Raw genomic sequence first — 20525 nt, 5'->3', positions numbered from 1 at the left:
CTTTGAGCTAGACGGCTAAATTCGGTTAATGGATCGTTTTACCAAATTTCTAGAAATCCTTCCATTCACTTTTGAAAGAAATCTATTCAGAGGAAGTCTGTTTGTAGGGCTGTCTAAAAGCAGATGAGCGTGACATCTGCAAAACTTAAACAGTAAAAGGAATAAAATTTGGTGCACTGATTTATCTTTTTAAAGTGTAAGAGATCTTTATCACATTTTAACTATACGACTCTAAAACGCAATAAATTAGACAAATGAAATGAAGTAGAAATGCAACGAATCAAGTGATTGAAATTTTATATGAATCCTGTTACTGAAATTTTAGTTTCATGACAAATTTTGTTTCAGACGGATAAAAATAAGGCAACCAAAAAACAATTCCGATTTTTTTTTCAATACACCATGAAACATAAAACGCTCTGAAAATAAAACTTTGAGCATTCATTCACAGTTTCCTAGTTCACATTTTTTTTTATCCGGGTGAGGAGAAAAATATCCTTATCAGGAGAACGTTTCGGAGAGACCACTTCCGCTGATTTTGAATGCAATCATACTCGAGAAGGAGAATTTTAACCATTGTTTCTAATGAATATCAGATGAATTCATTTCGTAAAGACTATTTAAAAGTTTCTTAAATGCCAAATTGCTTCAATTTTAGAATATACAGATAAGAATAAATCATATATATACGACTGAATTCTTTAAATCCTTGAATCATTTTCTTGTTAATAAATTAGAGATATTTCATTCAAAATCCACTAGATTCTTCATTTTTCCTGTAGGGATCCTGTAGCAAACATTTAATTAAAAATCATCATAAAAGCCTTTCTCTTTAAACCACAATTTTGTTAGTGTGTTGAAAAATAGGTTTTGATTTTACTTATTTTGAACTTTTTAGTGGTTTATTCTAGTTTTAAGCTATTTTGTATTTTATACTGATTCAGAAATTATATCTGGCAATTATATAACCATGATTATATAAATGATTCGGATATTCTGATTAAATAATGGAAATGAGTTATATGGAATTTTAGACGAATACCAAATTGAATGGATAATTTGTTGTTCTATACATTCCCGTTTATGTGTAAGCGATAACGCAACAACTTTGATAGATAAATTTGGTATTTGGTGCAGTGATGAAAGTTGCAAATTTGTATTAAATTTCAGAATCATTTGGTGGGAGGAAGTGATTCCAAAGTGCTTTTTCGATCTTCATTATTATATTTCTATACACAACATGCATCCTAGAACCGAGAAGAGTCTCGTGATTGCGGATAGCCGTGATCTTCGAGGGTTTGCCGCCCGTTTTCTATACTACTCCACTTATATTAAGAAGATTCAGAAGAGGACATAAGTGGCCTAGAGAAATAAATGAAAGATTTTCTATGCATAAGAGAAAATCTGAGGGTAAGCCCTTCATCTGTATAAAGAATGAAAATAAATTATTTCCTCTTATTGCAAGTTAGAAACTGAATGATTAACAAGGTATAATTAATGTTAGCAGAGTAAGAAACTAACTTCTGTTTAAAAGCGAATACATTTTTAAGAGTATTTCTTGAATAAGATTAATTATAATGACAATGTGCAGTTCTGACATTTGATATATTTTTGCTGATACTATTTGGTATTTATTTGATCTGCTTATTACAAATCTCACCTTTAAGACGAATATCAATAACTATTTCGAATCATGAAATATTCTAAACCAATGTTTTTTTTCACTTTTATTTGTCATGTTTAAAGTTTGCACATTTGGAATTGTGTAATCGATTTTCGACTCTCTTTCTGATATTCTAGAGTTTTGAAATTTTGTCTACTTGTATGTTCTTGATGATAATACATTATTTGGATTTTTCCTGAAGTAGATTGTTAATTTTCAATTAATTCAATCAAATTTTGATTCTACGCAAGTGACGCCGTTTGTAGAGAATTCAGAAAAACACATAGTAATATTTTTTATTTATTACGATAAGACGGTGACAGTAAAATTCGATTCTGTATCACATTTTCATTTTTTTTGCATACTTACTATATTTCTAACATAATTGAACTTTTTAATATACTATTAAAAATATGCTTTAAAAATTTTCTTTGTTTCCCGATTTTATTTTCATTAAATTTTGTTATTATTTAAATTAAATAATTATTTATTTATTAGATTTTTATACTTTTATCTTCTAAATAAAAATACACTAATTTATTATTTCCTAATTTAACCATCCAATGGTAAATTAAAATAAACATTTCATTAATATAAAATAATTTAATTAATATAAAATATTTTTTAAATAAAATTAATAAGAATTTAAATAATAATAAATAATAATTTATTATTAATGATACCTTAATTTAATTAATAATGATTAGCAATTAATTAATTAATATAAAATAATTTAAAAATTGCATTGATTAATTAATTAACTTAATTGTATATTAATTCTATCCGTGAGAAACAGTTTGGTACTGGATTTGAGAAAAAGAATGAAGTCAAGAATATTTATAACTGGTAAGCTTTGGCGAATAGTTTGTTTGTACGGAATATTGACTCTCCTGGCTGTTAAATTAATACGTAATATATTTATTAAACGTCCCGCTTTGTAATTTAATAAAATTGAAAACATGAATTTAATGGAATAAAACTATGGCGAATTATTGTGTGTACAACTTAAAAGTGCATTTACTATGCTCTGTATATAATATACTATATATATTATATTATATATTAAAGTATATAGTATATTATATACTTTGAAATAAAAGTCGAAGTGAAAATTCTGCTTAGAAGTTAATGTTCAAAGAAAGCGAGTGTTTATTTTAGTTTTAACTTTGGTACAAAACACGATCAAAAACGTTTGATGAATCAATGATAATAATTTAAATTTCATCATACCATTAGAACTATTGTCACAGATAATGTATTAAAATAAAATTGAAAATTTTATTAAAGTTAGAGGGAAAAAATGTGCAGAAATGAAATTCATATCATTAGATGATTATGTTTCCGAGTTTTAAAGTGGCGTAAAAATAATTTTCGTAGGATAATATTTGTAGAAAATGTAGCTAAAAAACATCAAAACAGATTTTATTTTTAATTAGTTTATATTTTAATTAACTTTTGATCTTTAGAAAGCTGACAGTGACCACGCCCTTGTCTTTAGGAGAGAATATGCTATATATCAGTATGTTTGAACAAAAACCAAAAATTTTAGGAAAGACGTTTAAACAACTATTCATCTTTATGTAAATAGATAATGAATTATAAAGTAAAGTAGCAAATAAATAAGATAAAAACAATTATACATTTTTTTTGTTATTTATTAAAACTGTCTTTATCAATTCCATAATCAAATACTTTTGCCATTAGAAGGGATGCATGTGAACTGAAGTTTGTGAAGTCAATAAATTGTCTTTGAAAACTAGTCAGTCACTTTTATCCTGATACTATTTGCTACTTCAATATTTTGTCAGCATTAAAATTATCATTATTTCTTGTAAGTATAAACAATATTGAAAGAAAGGCAGACAGAACATTGGCAAGAACCAAACTTTATTTATGCTTCAAGATCACATTGTATCAAATAGCGCTATTGGGTTCCTCCGACTCCTTTACAGGCCAGTGGCATCAATGGCTTTATTCAATCCATCTTCAATGCCATCGAAGACATCTGTTGATAGGAAAAATAATAATACATTCAACAAAAGATTTAATAATAATATTGTTACAAGAATCAATCAGGTCAGTGTACGGTGAATTAAGTATAAACTGGATAATAGAAAATAGTGCTCAAAAGGCATAAGCGATCTTCACTGATATATCTAGATGTCGCGAACTTTTAAAGTAATAAAAATTAGCGAAAAATGAACAATGGTTGGGACACGGGAACTCTATCGTGAACATAACTCGGCTACAGAACCGGAGGGTTTCAGGTTCGAGACCCGATTCCCCCGAAGAACCGTCGCGTAAACGGGCCTGGTGCACGTTAAATTCTTTCGGGGCCAAACATCCTCCCACTGGTGGGGTGTAGAAATTTGGAGTAGGGGTACCAGCTGAGGTTTCGTCCTCGTCATCTGATAGCGGTTCAAAATTTCGCGGTCCATTCCAAAATAGCCTTGTGTTGCTTTAAAACGGGACGTTAACATAACTAAAACGAATTCGGTTTCCTGTAAATTCTATGCGTTCATCAAGATGTCTTCATACCCATACACGTCCTTCCGTCTGATTCGATTAGAAACGAGATTCGTCAGATAAAGCTGCTTGTTTGGAATCATCAACAATACAATAGCGGTCGGTGTTGTCGGTGCCAGGAAAGGAGTAAAGTTTTGTGACGTGCTGTCAAAATAGTATACGAGTGGTTGGCTTTTGACTTAAAAGATCCATATCAATGACCTTTTGTTCAATAACTCTCAAGTTGACATTTGTTGATATCACAGTAAGGAATTCGGAGAAAATTGAGGAATTGTTGCACATCTGTTTCGTTTAAATATGAACTTCAGTCAATGGATCCCGTTCTTTCAAGATCCTTTTCCGGCAGTTCCAATGTTGTAGATTTGATGTTTTACTGGGTATTCGATACTCAGACATACTTGCGAAACTGTCATGTTCGAAAATCCAAATTTCGTCACTGCTTCCAAGATGTTGTGTTCTATATCTAGAGTACCAACTTTAACATTTCGTTCAAAATCACTTAAATCTTAATTATCTACTGTGGTAGAAGTAGGAACAGCGTTTCATGGTATCTCTTGTCTTACCTAGGTGCTGCCGATCATTTTGTGTTAAGCTGATTGGTTGTATATTTTCTTTAATTGGTTTGCATACCTGTATTGGTTTTTCTGGCTCTTTATCATTAAAAATTTGCAATATTGCTTTAATTTGCTTTTAAATTTCACGGTAAGGAAAAGACTTTTTCAGATAACTCTATCGGAAGCGGACGCAATGCCAGGTCAGTGTCCCACGACCTTGGCCATAAGCTTAGCAACGGAAATGAATATTTCTGAAACGACTTGAATTTTGGTGATATCAGTTATCGAGTTCCTGAACTATTCTAGAACATTTGATGCTTTGTCACTGAGGCTATAAAACCCGAGAGTTAGTAGAAGACGGAGAAGAAGCATTCGAGTGAATTCTCATTTGCTCTCTAATTAGTTCTCTCTGTGCAATTCTGTGCCGCCATGATTGTCTATTACAGATCTGCTGCTTGTGCGCTATTGTTTGCTGTTTTATGCCTGCTTCATTTATGTTTTGTTACCTGCGTCTCGACTGTCTGCAGAATTTATCTTTTACTAAATCAGTGTGACTTTCGTTCCGTACACCGGCAGGGTTGAATTTTTCCGTAACAACAAGTATACAACAGATAGGCGACAGATAACAGTACCAACCATGATATAAAGCCATTATCGATATTACTAAACAATTAAAACTTTTTAAAATTATCTTTCTTCACCTTACTACTTATAAATAGTTCAAACTAAAGTTGAATGTATAACATATAAAATAAGATACATATATCTAAAATAAATATAAAAATTGTTGATTTTTAATTGTATAATATTTAAAGTAGTCCAAGAAACAATATTCTTCCCTTAATAATTTTAAATAATGGCTTTTCATAAATAATTTTTAAATACCCTTTTTTTTATTTTAATCAATTGAAAATATAATCTGAATCTGAAAAAATAGTTTAATCTAGAAATTTTTTGCATAAATCGAAAAACGAGCATAAAAACCCATTTTCATAATATATATATATATATATATATATATATATATATATATATATATATATATATATATATATATATATATATATATATATATATATATATATAATATAATATAATATACAACTAAAAAAATTACTTACTTTTAGCAAAAGCCATGCCTGAAAAAAAAACCTGTGCATCAGTAATGTTATATGAAACAAGTATTTAATATAAATCAAAGGTTACAAGAAATATTTTTAACCCATTACATTTTTTAGACAATTCGCGTCTCTTTCTCACAAACTGATTTTAAATTACTATTAAATGTTCTTTAAAGGAAAAGTCGCATCTTTAACTAAGATTCTATTAACCTCAACAGACCAGGTATTTCACCATTTCTTGGAAAATGTTTGTTATTTAATTATGTGTTGCTAAACAGTTAATTAATATTTGCACACGACGTTAATTTAAAAAAATTCTTCATTGATATTTTCTTAAAGATTTAATCTATAACTTACTTAACTTACGTATATAAAATAATTTTTTTTAAACAACCTTTGAATTGCTTTATTAGAAAAAGTAATACATAGTGTTTTAAAACAAATTTCTTTAAGGTTTTTTGTTTTGTTTAAGAAGTTAGAATAATAAAATGTTGTGGTGGATATTTTGATGTCAGAAGGTATTATTTGTTTGTTTGGTAAAGTGACCACTTTTAACTAAACCATACCAAGCAATTCCTGAAATCTAAAAACCTGTTTCAAAATCAAAAATTACAAAGAATAAATGATAATGTTTTAAAAATATGTATTTATGTATTATAATCTGTAACTTAAATACTGTATAAATACTGTCACTTCAAATAATCCAACCTGAGAATTTTTACGCTATACACGTTTAGGTCTTTCATGAGTCCGAAATTATACGTTTTTGAAATTATGCTGTTTCTTTGCAAATCTGTGAACATTATAATTCAAAAAACGGGTTAAACTAGAATGATGAAATTTGTACGAGATCCTTAAACCAAATTTATAGATATCTATCAAATTTTGGAAGAAAACAATTTGAGGGGAAATATGTCTGTTTGAGTGAGTGTGAATACGATGATTCAAAAATATTAAAAGTTAAATAGATCGCATTTAGCTTGTGGTGAAAGCTTATAAGCCAGTTAACAGCTACGCTACTCGATTAATTGCTTTTGTATTGTGGTCATGTTACTGGTCTGCGAACCACAATGTCCCAGGTTCTATCCCCGCTCATCACAAATCGCCACAAACTCATAATTTTAACATTAGATATGTAAATATGCATTAAATTTCGCAAAAGAACTGTCAAAAGCTTGGCATTTGTCTGCCTATCTATTTGTATGCATGTGAATACTGTAACTCAAAAATTTAATGACTTATATAAATGAAATATGATACGTCATTTTACAGTCATAATGGTAAATATGTATTGAAATTTGACCCAATGATTGAAAAGAAAAGGTTCAACATTCACGCCATTCCTTCCTTCCCCTTCTTTATACTAAGAAGCAAAAAAAAAAAAAAAAAAAAAAAACCCGCCATATATTGAATCACAATCATAAAAAAGATATAAATTGAAATTTCGATAAAATAGTAATGTAATATGAAAATTAAATATGTCCATTATTTTTTATTTATGCTTTTTTTTCTATACAATTGAAAACTTTTCTAAATAAGCGTTTGTTTGCTAAATAAGGGCGCAGGGGGGCAATATATCGAAAAAATAGGAAACCGAGTGGTTACTTCCGGTTATAAAAACAATAAAAGAGTCAGGACAACGAGCGCTAATATCGGATAATATCGGTAGGAAAACCAGCCAGAATATCGATATTTATCGACATTAAAATATCCAGAACAGAGGGCGCAGGGGGCGATATATCGAAAAAATAGGAAACAGAGTGGTTACTTCCGGTTATAACAACAACAAAAGAGCCAGGGCAACGAGCGCTAATATCGGCAGGAGAACCAGCCAGGATATCGATATTTATCGAAAATCTTATCTTACCGAAATTTATCTTATCAAAAATATTTAGTGATATATTGTGATATTTACACTTTTTTTCTGATTATGATCTTTTAAGAACTATTTCAGTTTTTTTTCCACTATAAAAAAATTTTGCGCATAATTTAAAAAAAAATTTGTCTTTGAACCTAATCAGATACCTTAAACGAGAAAAATGTTATAACTTACTCATCATGGCAGAGAAAGAGACCATAAGGACAACGTATTGCATGAAAGACATCTTGAAAGCTGTTTGGGAGGAGAGTCTCAGTGAAGAAAGAACAATAGCGGGATTGTTTTTGGTCTGATGATGCCATCGAGGGGGCTCTCAACCCTTATATAGAGAAAAGGAGTCCCAGCATGTTTACATCAATCAAGCCGAGATTACCTTTTTGTTCTTACTGAATCAACAACTGAAATTACTATTAAATATTTTAGTGCCTATGTCTTTGTGCAAATCATTCCAAGACAACGAAATGGTAAACAAGGCGGTTAATCTTAGCAATCATGTCTTAAGCACGTGATCAACAGGAAACTTATAGAAAACAAATACAGAAAAGTTATAAAAACCTTCTGAAACAATTATTTGCTTTTTTTTATCTTTATAACTGAGGAAATAATCAAGTCATCCGGATTCCTAATTCCAATCAAAATTCTTTTTATTTTTATCGACAGTTTTTTTCAAGCAATTCCCTGTTTGATTTTTCTTTGACTCTGACTTGCGCTGGCAAATGCTCTTGCCATTTTCACAGCTTTAGATGGTTAAAATTTTCTTAATCAAAAGGATCACTTTACACTGAAACAATAAGATGTATATTTCTTTCATTAGCCAGATCTTAAGATGAACTGCTTATAACTTTATTCAAATACTTGCATTTTAATATCTTACAGTACTATTATCCTATTAAAACATTATCACCTGACTTTTAATTATGTTTTGTTGTTTTTTTTATTATATGTAAATACAGTAACTTCTATTTGGGAAAACTTTATCATATTCGTGGCTTACAATGTAAACGTAACCAGTTTGGCAATATGCAACAATAGGTTTGATAAAATGTTAGCGTATTACTTTTCCGGGATACATATTTATTTATCAAATTTAAATGAAAGTAAACAGAGAAAGATTTCTGCTCTGAAACTGAATTTAAAACGAAGTTCATAGGTCTAAATCAGTTTATTGTAATTGTTTCAGCAAGTTATTTTGTAGTAAATATATAATTTCTGCCTAATTATGTGTAAATGGTAATAAATAATGTCCATTGGGATATTTATTTCAAGGAACAATCAAACTACATTTACAAATGCATTCAATAAACACATAGTTTTATTGTTGGTACCGAGAAATTATGATTTTAATTTAGATGTAGCCTTAAGGGGTAGATAATTTTAATGTCATAATTGTCTTAAATTCCTTAAACATAAAAGATAGCAGAAGATCAAATATGCATGTAAAGTTAAGGATAAGGATATGATAAAATAAATATTTTTGAGTATTTATAAAAGCTTTTATTTCCTCTATTATAAATAGGAATTAAAATAACCCAGCTTCCTGTATTAAAAACATATTATTTTATCCTTAATAGGTTTTCTTTAAGATGTTTGGATATTTTTTTGTATTCGAAAATTAAGAGGAACATAAAGTAATGTTTTGCTATAACCATTACAATTTCAACTCATTGACATTAATTATATGTGTGTTTTTGATAAAGTCCCACTTTTTCTTAAATTTGGTATAAATGATAAAATATTTGCCTTTTGAATAAATGCTGATTCAATCTTTCTAAGCCTTCTTTGATTATATAAAACATTTCCTTTATATTTATGAAATATAAATGCCTCTACTTTCCTTAATGCCTCTACTGAAAAATGAATCTGAACCTGATTAATTGTCCTTTCAACATTAAAATAATTTCGATGGTTAAATTTTTACCTAAAATGACTAAACTTTTAATGACTTTGTAGCTATTCATGCGACTAGGGATTGCAGTACCGGTATACCGGTATACCGGTATTTCGAACCATTTGTGCAATTTTGTGATACCGGTATTCACAAGTTTATGACACTAATGTCGACATTAGTGATGACACTAATGTCGATAGTGGAAAGTAATTGTTTCTTGAACAAAAATTATAATTAGCGATAAATAAAAAAATGTCAACAAGCCAAAGTAAAATACAGAAATCAGCTACATCCATAACCATCCGACGAGATTTATTTGAAGATGAGGGATTTAAAGGTAAATACTTGGAAAAAGTATATCGCGCATTGCTAACAGTACCTCCAACTAGCGTAGATGCCGAAAAAGCATTTTCTGCAGCTGGTCATTTTTGCACAAAATTACGTTCCAGGCTTAATGACAGTACAATTGATGCATTATGTTTTTTTAAGATCACATTTCAAAAATTTGTAATAGTACCACAGGCTGAATAGTGATATTTACACTCTTTTGCGATTTAAATAAATAAGATGTTCCTTTACTTTTTTGTGATTCTTTATATACTGTTATAATTTATGCAGTATATAAAGAATATATACTTTTATATTTTATATATTTTTACAAATTATTTTTTGTGATATTTACACTTTCTATTAAAACTGGCAAATAAAATAAAGAAACAATTGTACTACCGGCATTAAAACCGGTATCCTGGTATAAAGATCTAAAAAATACCGAATACCGGCATTGAACTTTGGTCCGATATTGCAATCCCTACATGCGACTCATGAATTATGAAATAAAAATCAATTTATTTTTATATATCCTTTATTATTTAGAACAAATTAGCGCAAATTAAGACATGAGTTGTAATATTTGAATAAAAAACTTTTTTAAAAAAAGTGCTGAAAATTATTGTTTGCACTCTTGGCAGGTGTCACCGTGATCTTTTCCCAAATAGCCTTATTGCGGTATTTTCATACGTTATTTGTTACTCTGACCTTTATAGATAGATGGAGAGACAGAACAAATTGCAAGTTTATTTTATCTTTTCTAAAATCCATCTTTTATTAAAGGTTTTTATGATAGTAGTAAAATGCAGGGAGCAACGCTACAATATTCACAGTAGCCGATAATGTTAATAAAGCAATTTTCTACACATTATCCCTTAAAAAACGTTGATTTTAGACTGTGATTGTAGGAAATCTCATTAAGCTACAAGTGTGCAGCTGTGCTTATAACCTTTGGATATTTCATTTTACTAATTTTGAAGATACTATGAGCAAAGGGGAAACATCTGGAATTCAGAAAATTGACAGGGTGCTTTGGCCTATTTATTACACGAATGCTTTGTTATCTAGAGTTAAGTTTATTGGAACTTCATGGTATTAAACTGGATTTTTTTTTCAGTGTTCCATATACGAAAGGTACAATGAGAACGTATGTTAATTGTTGAAATATTTGAACTGGAGATTTTAACGAATTTTTAAGCTTCAGACCACATTGAAACCGAAAAACATATTCTTATAATTGGTATTTCTATTTGTAAACACGACAACTCAAAAACAGAAGAAATTTGAATAAGGGAAAAATTTGGTATACGTCTATATACTAGATTTGTAGATTTTTTTTATCAAATTTTAAATTAAATCTATTCAGAGGGCGTCTATCTGTGCTGCTCTTTCAATACAAGTAATCACGCAGACTACAAAACGTAAAGAGCCACAAAGATAAAATTTAATACATAAATTTAAATGGCATTTATAATATGGATTTGTGATTTATACATTAATTACATTAATGATCTGAATCAACTTTGAAACCAAATTAATTCATCAAGGAGTTAGCTTTCTGCAGACCTGTACTTTCGTCTGAATGTAAAAGCGATACTTTAAATTAAGGAATGAATTTAAATTAATGAAATTTGGTATGTAATATCAAGAGTACGATTTAAGTATTGCGATTAATTTTGGTTTCTATCTATTGGTAAAGATTCGACAAAATACATATTCAATTTTCTGCAAGCCAGCAATTTATCGCTCTTTAGATTCACGCCAAAGATCGATCTTTCATGACTGTTGTTCGCCAATAACATGCAGCTAATACTTTAATACCGATTTTCATTACATTACTCCACAATTTTTAATGTTGGAGAAGGAGATAACATCTTTATTACAGAATATGAAAGAGAGTTTCGTGGAGACTTCTCTCATTGTTTTTCTTTTATATTTCTTACTACTTGTCGTCTTTTCTAGAACTATAAAATACGAATAACACAAGAGAAAAAAAAATCATGCAACAGCTTTTTAAATGCCAAATTTTATTGCTGCTTCAAACCTCACATTACATCCTTCCGTCTCATCAGAAACAAGCGGTTTACAATCCAGTAGCGTCGATTGCGTCGTTCAATCCATCTTCAATTTTGTCAAAGACATCTAAGAGAGAAAGAAAAATCAATTTAGTTAAAGCAATTTTGAATGGATCCATACATTTTGTCAACCATTTTTTTTAGAAATATATTTATTTCAACGATATCCGAATTTTCTTTAATCTTTTCTAAATCAAGTACAGTAAAATCCTGGTTAATTAACCTTTTAAAGGGCCATTTTTTTCTAGTCATATTATGTTAAAATATTTTTAGGCTTGGAATTAGAATAAGAAAAGGGATTCATTTAGCTTATTAGATAAATTTAATTTGATTAATTAATTAATTTGTTAATAATAATTAATTAATAATTTTTAATTAATAATTAAGTATCAAATCAAGACACATCGTTTTGTGTAAAATAAAGAACTAAAGCATCTAAGTTTCTGTCTTTATAAAAAAATTTATCAGAACTTATGCCAACCTACATAAATTCATACAAAGATTGATAAATTTGGTGGGAAGCATACTTCCCAGGTTTAAACTACAGGGGAGATGCTTTTTAGAGAAAACCTTTTTTTCGCTCATGCTGTGAGCATAAATTGCTCTCGCCAGCACCTTGGCTTAGGGGTAACGCGTCTTTCCTGTGATCTGGGCGTCCCGTGTTCAAGTCCTGGTTTGGAAACGGTTGTACTTCATCCTATGCTCTATCTGTGAGGTGTGTGAAAGAACCGCCCACTACCCGTAGAAGGGGGTTGTGCAAGCAAATGTGTGAGTATTATCCTCATATGAGATAGAAGTTAGACTTTTGCTCTTGGGTGCTTAGGAGTCTTTACCCTCAGTGGTAACGCGGACAAGTCATCATCATAAATTACTATTTTGTATGTAATCGTAATATGTAATTTTGAAATGTTTTGAGTATAAAGAAAATTAAAATGTTGGTATAGTTTATTAATATTCACTTAAAATTAAAGTGAATATTTTCGCACAATACCAGTAAATGATATTATTATTGTATATATTTCTGAATTTCCGATGCTCTTTAGGTAACTGCCATTTCGGTTAATTCGAGTTTGGTTAACAGAACTTTTACTGTATATAATTGGTTGAATAAAAATATTTCTGATTTCTAATCAATACTGAAATTAATTTTATTTTGTTAATCATCTAAATTTCACGCTTGAAATGTAAAGGTTGAAAATTATTCACATGGAACGTTAACAAATTCCTAAACAGTTTTAAGTTATGGGTAGAAATAACAATGTTACATTTTTATCTTCTAAGTTAAAGTGACTTTTCTTTCGACAAATTTATAGAGCAGTATTTGCTAAGAGTAACAATTAAAAAAACACACTTTTGTAATTTTTTTATGGAGCTGCATAGCCATTTGTATTATGGTGCAGTTATATCGTATAAATACAATTGACGGTTATAACCCTACTATCTATGAATGTGGTAAGATCATTTACAAAAGCAATGATTCTAATTAATCTATTTTCAGGGGGCGTCGGTTTCAAAAATCATGAACACAATAAATTATTAGGAGAAACATTTTTTAAATTTTAAATTCGACAAACAATGATTTATGGTACTATGCAAATATTCATCAAAAATCAAAATTCTTCGTTAACGTCTATTTCTGAAGTTGTTTTTCTAAAATTGTTTTTTGTTGTTAAATTATTGTTTGTTAAAATTGTTGTTTAAAAGCTTTTATTTAAGCTCTGAAAAGCAATTTTTTACTTAATGATTTATCTTTTTAATCCTCCTGTTAGAATCTATTCTTATAAAAATTATGGAATCTTAGAATTTTTTTCCAATTTTTTCTGAAATTCATTTGAAGGTGGCACTACTCTTAGGAAATCAAAATTGAATTGAATTGATTAACTAATTGTTTAAATTTCACATTTGAAACGAAAAGGTTGAGGAAATATTTATACGTAACAGCAAGTGTTATTTTTAAAACATGATGAACCTAATCATTTATTATCAGTTCCATGGAATGCATTGTGTTCGTATTCTTTCCAATGAAAGAGTAATAGCACAATAATCTCTTTGAAATCACATTATTTAGCATTTTGGAAATAATGAATTACAGAACTATGTATGACTTCATTAAAAGCCCCAATTCTTCTTTAATATCTGTTTCTAAAACTATTCTACTTAAACTCTTTTTTAAAAGCATGCTTTTAATTATTTGTTGAAAGATTTTACTTTTTTGAAAAAAAAAATAATTGGAATCTTGCAAACATTTTTTTTCTAAAATTAACTACGAGATGGGGCTACTCATATGGAATCGGAATTTAATCGAATGAATCGACGAATCAATATCTGAGCTCTTATCATTCTAAAACATTATATTGTCATTAGAATAATCAACTATAATTTTTTTTACAATTCAGCCTCTAAGGAAATGAATGAAGATGCGAAGTTGATTTTAAACTTTATTCTTTTAACAATGAAATAAATAAAGTTCAATAAAAATATAAAGAAAGGCAAAATAAATAAATAAATAAATAAAGATGAAATGTTCTGATCTTTCCGATTTTAGCGTTTAATCTGGATTTTCAGTATAATTGTCTATTTTTGCCGTAAATGCTTAAATTCTTAAGCGGTTATCATTTTATTTTCAAAGCAGTATAATTATCATTTTTATGAGTTCACACTTTCTGTGTTTAAAACTTTAATGAATAAAATTTATGTACAAATGCAAAATTTACTTACTTGCGAAAGCCATGCCTAAAATAGAAATAAAAATGCATTTTAAATATTTTATATTTTACACTTGAAATATACATTTTTAAAGATATAAAAAATTGCACTCCACATCATGTTAATACAATATGATTATTTCACTAAAAAAAGAAATAGTAGAAACATTTTTTTGATTCTTATCTTCTTTCTATCTATCTAAAAAAGTTTTTCACTCTTATCTAATAAACTTTCAAAAAGAAATTATAATAAATTATAGAAATTCTTTATTATTATACTTTAATACATATAAACTTCACCATTTTCTAGTTTAAATTAAGTTTTAAAATTATTTTGAGCGTTTTTATTATCAAAATATTTCATTGTGTCTATGAAATTCAAATTACTTTTATAATTGCTGCAATTGGATTTTTGGATTTTATAGATATCTGATTTCAAATCATTTATGTAAATAATTGCTCAAATTAATTGATAGATCTAGCATATCCTATGTGAAGTTCCACTTTCTTAGTTTTGAATTTTCAAATAATGCCAGCAAATATTCAGGAAATTCAAATCCCAGCTTGCATTGAAGTTAGCATTCAATTCAAAAACTCGCCATGAAGAAATGTCTAGAAATGTCGTAATATTTTTTTCTAGAAAATGGAAAAGAAAATGCATAACATTTGTCTTTCATCCACCGCCGTTTACGCATCTTCCGAGGAGCGACGTTCATAATCGAACATTTCAAAGTAATCTTGAAAATGATGTGCATAATCAAATATTTATTCTACAAATCAAAACTCATTTATTATCTACAATTCTAAAGTTCTTCTTAATATAGTAATATTTCATAAATAATACTATGTTATTATCTAAATAGTAGCATGTCATTATCGTTGTAAACAATAATTAGATTATAAAATGCATTTGCCATCAAAGTGAAAAAACTTTTTTGCATACCTTTTGTATTAGTTAATATTTCTTATTTTTTTCGTTATATGTATGTGCAGTTAGATATTTATAAAAAAAAAGACAAACTCTGTTTTTTTGTAATTTGAAGGTCTGTCTGTCTATCTGTGAGTCTTAATTACAGTATTATTCAATCGAATTCATTTCATTTAATTTACTAATTAGATGAAATCCACTATTTCTTTGAAAGAAAGCTAAATATCTTGTTAAATTTGCTCTTTTAGTCATTCCAACCTGAAGTAGGTAATTTTCTTCAATAAAGTTACAGAATGTCAGTAATTCATGTCATGATATCTGGATCACTCACTGTTCACATACTCATCGAAATTCATCGTTGCTGACAGAAGATTCTAGTCTTCTTTATCTACGCTTACAGTTTCTTCATGTTTCTTCGTAGACATTATTTTCAACAGTGATATCATATTTATCTAGTTTTATATTTGATAATCCACCTTTAATGAAACAATACGTTTCTGTTCCAGATTAGACTGACTTGATTCCATGCTAGAGATTGCCTGAAATAAATTGAATGAGCCACTTTCCATGCAGTTTCTTTTTGTGTGTGTGATCTTTGAAGTAGGTACTAGTTAATGTTTTTTTTCTATGACATCTTTAAAGAATTTTATAATTATTAAATCAAAGGGCTAGTTAGTTTGTACATTTTGGCAGCAAGAACATCACTTTCACATTTTGCACAAAGTCAATCTCTTTAGAGTGAGTTGTTTAATTTTGTGTTTCTGTTTTTTCATTTCCTAATCACTTTTTTGAGTAATCAATAAAAAAGTGAACTATTATCCATGTATTTTTGTTACTTACTCATATATGATGTAAGTAAAAAGTATGCATTGTAATTGCCAAAACCTCTGAAAAACATATTTTTAGAATTATGTCTCTCTGTCTGTTCATCTGTGAGCAACATAACTTAAATCATCTTGATCTAGATGGAAGAAATTTGGTGCTCATCTTTCGTTGAAATTTGCAGATTTCTGTCAAATTTCGGACTAAGTCTGTCTCCAGAAAGTTTGTCTGTCCAAGTACAAGAAAATATGCTAACTACAAGATACGAAAGAGCCAGGTAGTTACAATTTAGAATACAATTTCAACATTTGAAATGTAAAGCCATTCTAAATTTTGAAGTAGACCCATCTATGAATTAATCGTTAACTATTCTGTATCATCATTTGCCTGTATAACAGTGATTTTTAAACACGATACTTAAAACCGCAAAGAATGGAATAAAAAAAATCTTTATGTGATCTTGCTATTGAAATAGCAGTGCCGTTTCAAATTTTCTTTTAATCAATCCAAAAAAGCTTTCTCTGTTTTCTTGCATTACTATGAGGCACGAAATGTTCATGTGTCATTCTATGCAAAGATTGGACTGGGGTGACAGAAAATTCCTTGTTATTGTTATTCTTCTGCCTTTTCTTCTTCTCTCTAGTGGTTCTCGCAGAGTTCACTTGCTCTTGTGCAAGGTTCAAAATAATTATGGGGAAGTCCAAGAATAACCACTTTATATAAGGGAATATGCGAATAAGTTTCAGGAGACTACACCCAAATCCCTACTCCTGCTGATTTGCTTCTTAACTCGCTGGCAATGTTATTGACTGATCAGAAACTTGTCGACACACTGTTGAAACTCTTTGGATTCAGAGATTTTCCTAGGATTAGAGGAAAAATTACACCTTTTCCATCAGCATTGGCACAAAGTTTTTGAATGAAGAGATTTATTAGAATTCTTCCCTTTATAACAATATTCATCTCTAAATTACAGAATTTTTATCAGTATGCTTTATAATATTGACCCCTTTTCAAAGTGCTTAATATTATAAAGCTTCCTGAGCTGAATTCTATCAATTTGATCAACATAGCAAAGTTCCTTTAGATGGGATTTTAGCTGACTTCCATCGATTTAGTCAACATTGTAAAGATACCGTAGCAAGATTCCATCAATTTTGTTTGACAAATTAAAGAATCTTTCTTCAAATTTATCAGCAAAGATATATCGCTTATTACTTGTTATATTGTCTCATTTTGAAGTTATGAAGCCAACTGGTGTAAAAAAAACCAATTTGCATTAATTTTTTTTTTTTTTTGATTTTCCGTAATTACGAGTCTATTTATGGATATACGGAACATTGTCTAACATTTAATCAAAATGTTCTCCATTTCAGAAAATTAATCTTTATTAATATCCAATTATTTGAACAACTGTTCTTTACTGGTTTTATTTTCGAACAACTGTTCTTTTTCAATTGCTCTTTATTTTTGTGTTGAACAGTGGTTTTCGAAGTTGATATTGGAAGAGCAAATTCGTGTAATTCTTCTTTTGTTCCCTTGTATAGTAACGCAAAAATAAAAAACAATGAAATTTGACACTCGGACTTGTGGATCTTCGTATAACTCTAGATTCAGTCGGTGGATAAAAAAAAGCATTCAGAATCTCTAAAACACATACTCATATTGTTTCGTTATATTACGAATTACAAAATTTCCTATACTGTGCCACTATAGGTGAAAATCTTGAGAGGGAAGAGCACAAATATTTGAAAGCGAACACGACTTTCTTTTATTTGTCACCTCCATTTCAATATTATGTCACCTCTTCTATATATTCAAGAAATGCAGGGGATAACTGAAAAGAAGGTGTTCGATTTGTAGTGAAAAGTTATAAGCCAATTAACAGCTACGCTACACCGGCAATTGCTTTTGTATTGTGATCATGTTACTGAAATACCAGGTCCCAGGTTCTATCCTCGCTGAATCCAATCCGCCACATTGAGGATTTCGGACGATGAAACTTCAACCTTCGTACAGCTGTTGTGGCGCCATCTACCCACAGCAAACCAAAGTCGTCAGATTCACTTGACGCAGCAACACAAAGTCGTCAGACTCCCTTGGTGCAACAGCAACCACACACGCTCGCCATATCGCTTGGCGCTACTCAAATGGGTACAGGCGCATTAGAATCAACAGCTAATACATTACCGCTCAACAGCCATATCGTTCGACTCACTGGAGGGAGAGTCTGTAGTGAAAGCTTATAAGCAAGTTAACAGCTACGCTGCACGGGCAATTGCTTTTGTATTGTGGTCATGTTACTGGGCTGCGAACCACAAGGTCCCAGGTTCGCTCATCACAATCGGCTACAGATTCTTCAAGTACATGATAATGCTGATCTAAGAGCACATTTGCTGCTTTAATCATGTAAGAAAAAGATGACCTCAGAATAACAATTGGAAACTGGTGGATAAAAATTATTTATTCTTTGAATAAGTCTTATACAATCCATGAGCAAGAAAGTGGGTCGAAATATTGTAGTCTACAAGTTTACGTACATTCAACAGAATAGGGCAGTATGACACAATCTCAAGCTCTATTACTTGGTGTTCCTTAATGACTTCTGCAATCTTTATATAAGCGGTCAAATTCCTCGAATAATATTCTATTGATGATTTTTTTAAAGTTTAACAACATCTTTTTATTTGAATCTACTTTTCGAAAAAGTCGTGGTCATTTACCGGTCATCGGGATAGCCTAGATTTTTTAAAAAGAAATCATATTAAAGGACTTACTCATCATGGCGGAGATGGAGAGCATCAAGAAAACGCTTTTCATGACGGACATCTTGGAGGTTGTTCTGAAAAGTGGAACTCAGCAAGAACTAAATGCTTTCGATCAGATGATACCTCCAACAAGAAACTTCTCACTTATATAGTTCAGAAATATCTCGGTGTGCAAGAAAAATCTTATTGTTATTGTATGTTCAACAAATTTGTATTATTTGCACGTCAATAAATGGCTTTATAACTATATTTATAACCTCTGAAATAAATTTCAACTTCTGTTCATCTTGAGTATGGAATAGAATAAACAAGACCGTTAACTTAGGTTTTAAGTACACATTACGTTAAAAATGTAATGTAATGTAAGATCTGGAAAATCATAAAACTAGTTAAAAACAACATTATGTAACTAACTGAAGGAGGCGACTGAAATATTAGATGAAAATGTAACTATAAGGCTCATCAGTTTTCATTTTATTTTTTAAATGTGGTTTTAGAGACTCAGAATGCGAAGTTAAGTGCGATTTTATTTCTACAGGTGGTATATTAAATCTTTCATAATCAAAAATTTAATTTTCCTTTTAGATAGTTGTTTTTGTTTGAAATTTTCATTCAACTAAATTGGTAGCACGTTTACGACTTACCCAAATCTTGCTCGTAATACCCAAGTTTAAAAAAAAATCCGGTTAAAAAACTACTTCTCTGTATCTTGGACATAATTATTTCAATTTGCAGGTATAAATTAATTAAAATAATTGAATAGATTACTGTCGTACATTTTATTTAATCTTCTTAAAATTTCAGAAATTTCTAAGTTATGTTTTTAAATTTGCTCGTTTACATGTATGCAAAAGCACAAAATATGACTCAGGTTACACGCTACAACTGTATACCCAATTTTATCTATTAAGCTCTTTAGAGTTTGTAATTATTGCGTTCATTTAAAATTGTACGAGCAGCTAGACAGATTCCTTCTGAATAGATTTCTTTCAAAAATTGATAGAATAGAAATTTGATATTAAGGTCAAATACCAAATTTCAACAGTCTAGCTAAATAGGTTTTTGAATTATTGTGTTCGCAAGCAGATATAAGTTAAAAAAAGAGTTTCTTTGTCAAGCAGCCCGAAAACATAAAGATTCGTCAAAATCTTGAGTTCGAATTTTTTGAAGATTGCGACACTTTCTCTTTGTGTATTTTGTATACGACAAAGTTAAAATAGAATTTATATTACATATTTATTTTTATATGAGATAATGACAAGCATT

General features: G+C 29.5%; 2 long non-coding RNA genes across 2 annotated transcripts; both read right to left on the bottom strand.

Annotated features, from left to right (window-relative positions):
* Positions 1-3533: 3533 nt before the first annotated feature.
* Positions 3534-8124, bottom strand: LOC129961008 (uncharacterized). Its single transcript, XR_008783744.1, has 3 exons — positions 7918-8124; positions 5865-5882; positions 3534-3668 (listed from the first exon to the last, which is right to left on the bottom strand). It is a non-coding gene; the product is annotated as an uncharacterized LOC129961008 (long non-coding RNA).
* Positions 8125-11968: 3844 nt separating this feature from the next.
* LOC129959519 (uncharacterized) lies at positions 11969-19467 on the bottom strand. Its single transcript, XR_008783450.1, has 3 exons — positions 19269-19467; positions 14755-14769; positions 11969-12103 (listed from the first exon to the last, which is right to left on the bottom strand). It is a non-coding gene; the product is annotated as an uncharacterized LOC129959519 (long non-coding RNA).
* Positions 19468-20525: the final 1058 nt, after the last annotated feature.

The sequence above is a fragment of the Argiope bruennichi genome, chromosome 2, assembly GCF_947563725.1.
Source record: "Argiope bruennichi chromosome 2, qqArgBrue1.1, whole genome shotgun sequence".
NCBI lineage: Eukaryota > Metazoa > Arthropoda > Arachnida > Araneae > Araneidae > Argiope > Argiope bruennichi.
Note: the sequence above shows the minus strand (reverse complement) of the source record. Positions and strands in the feature narration are given on the sequence as shown.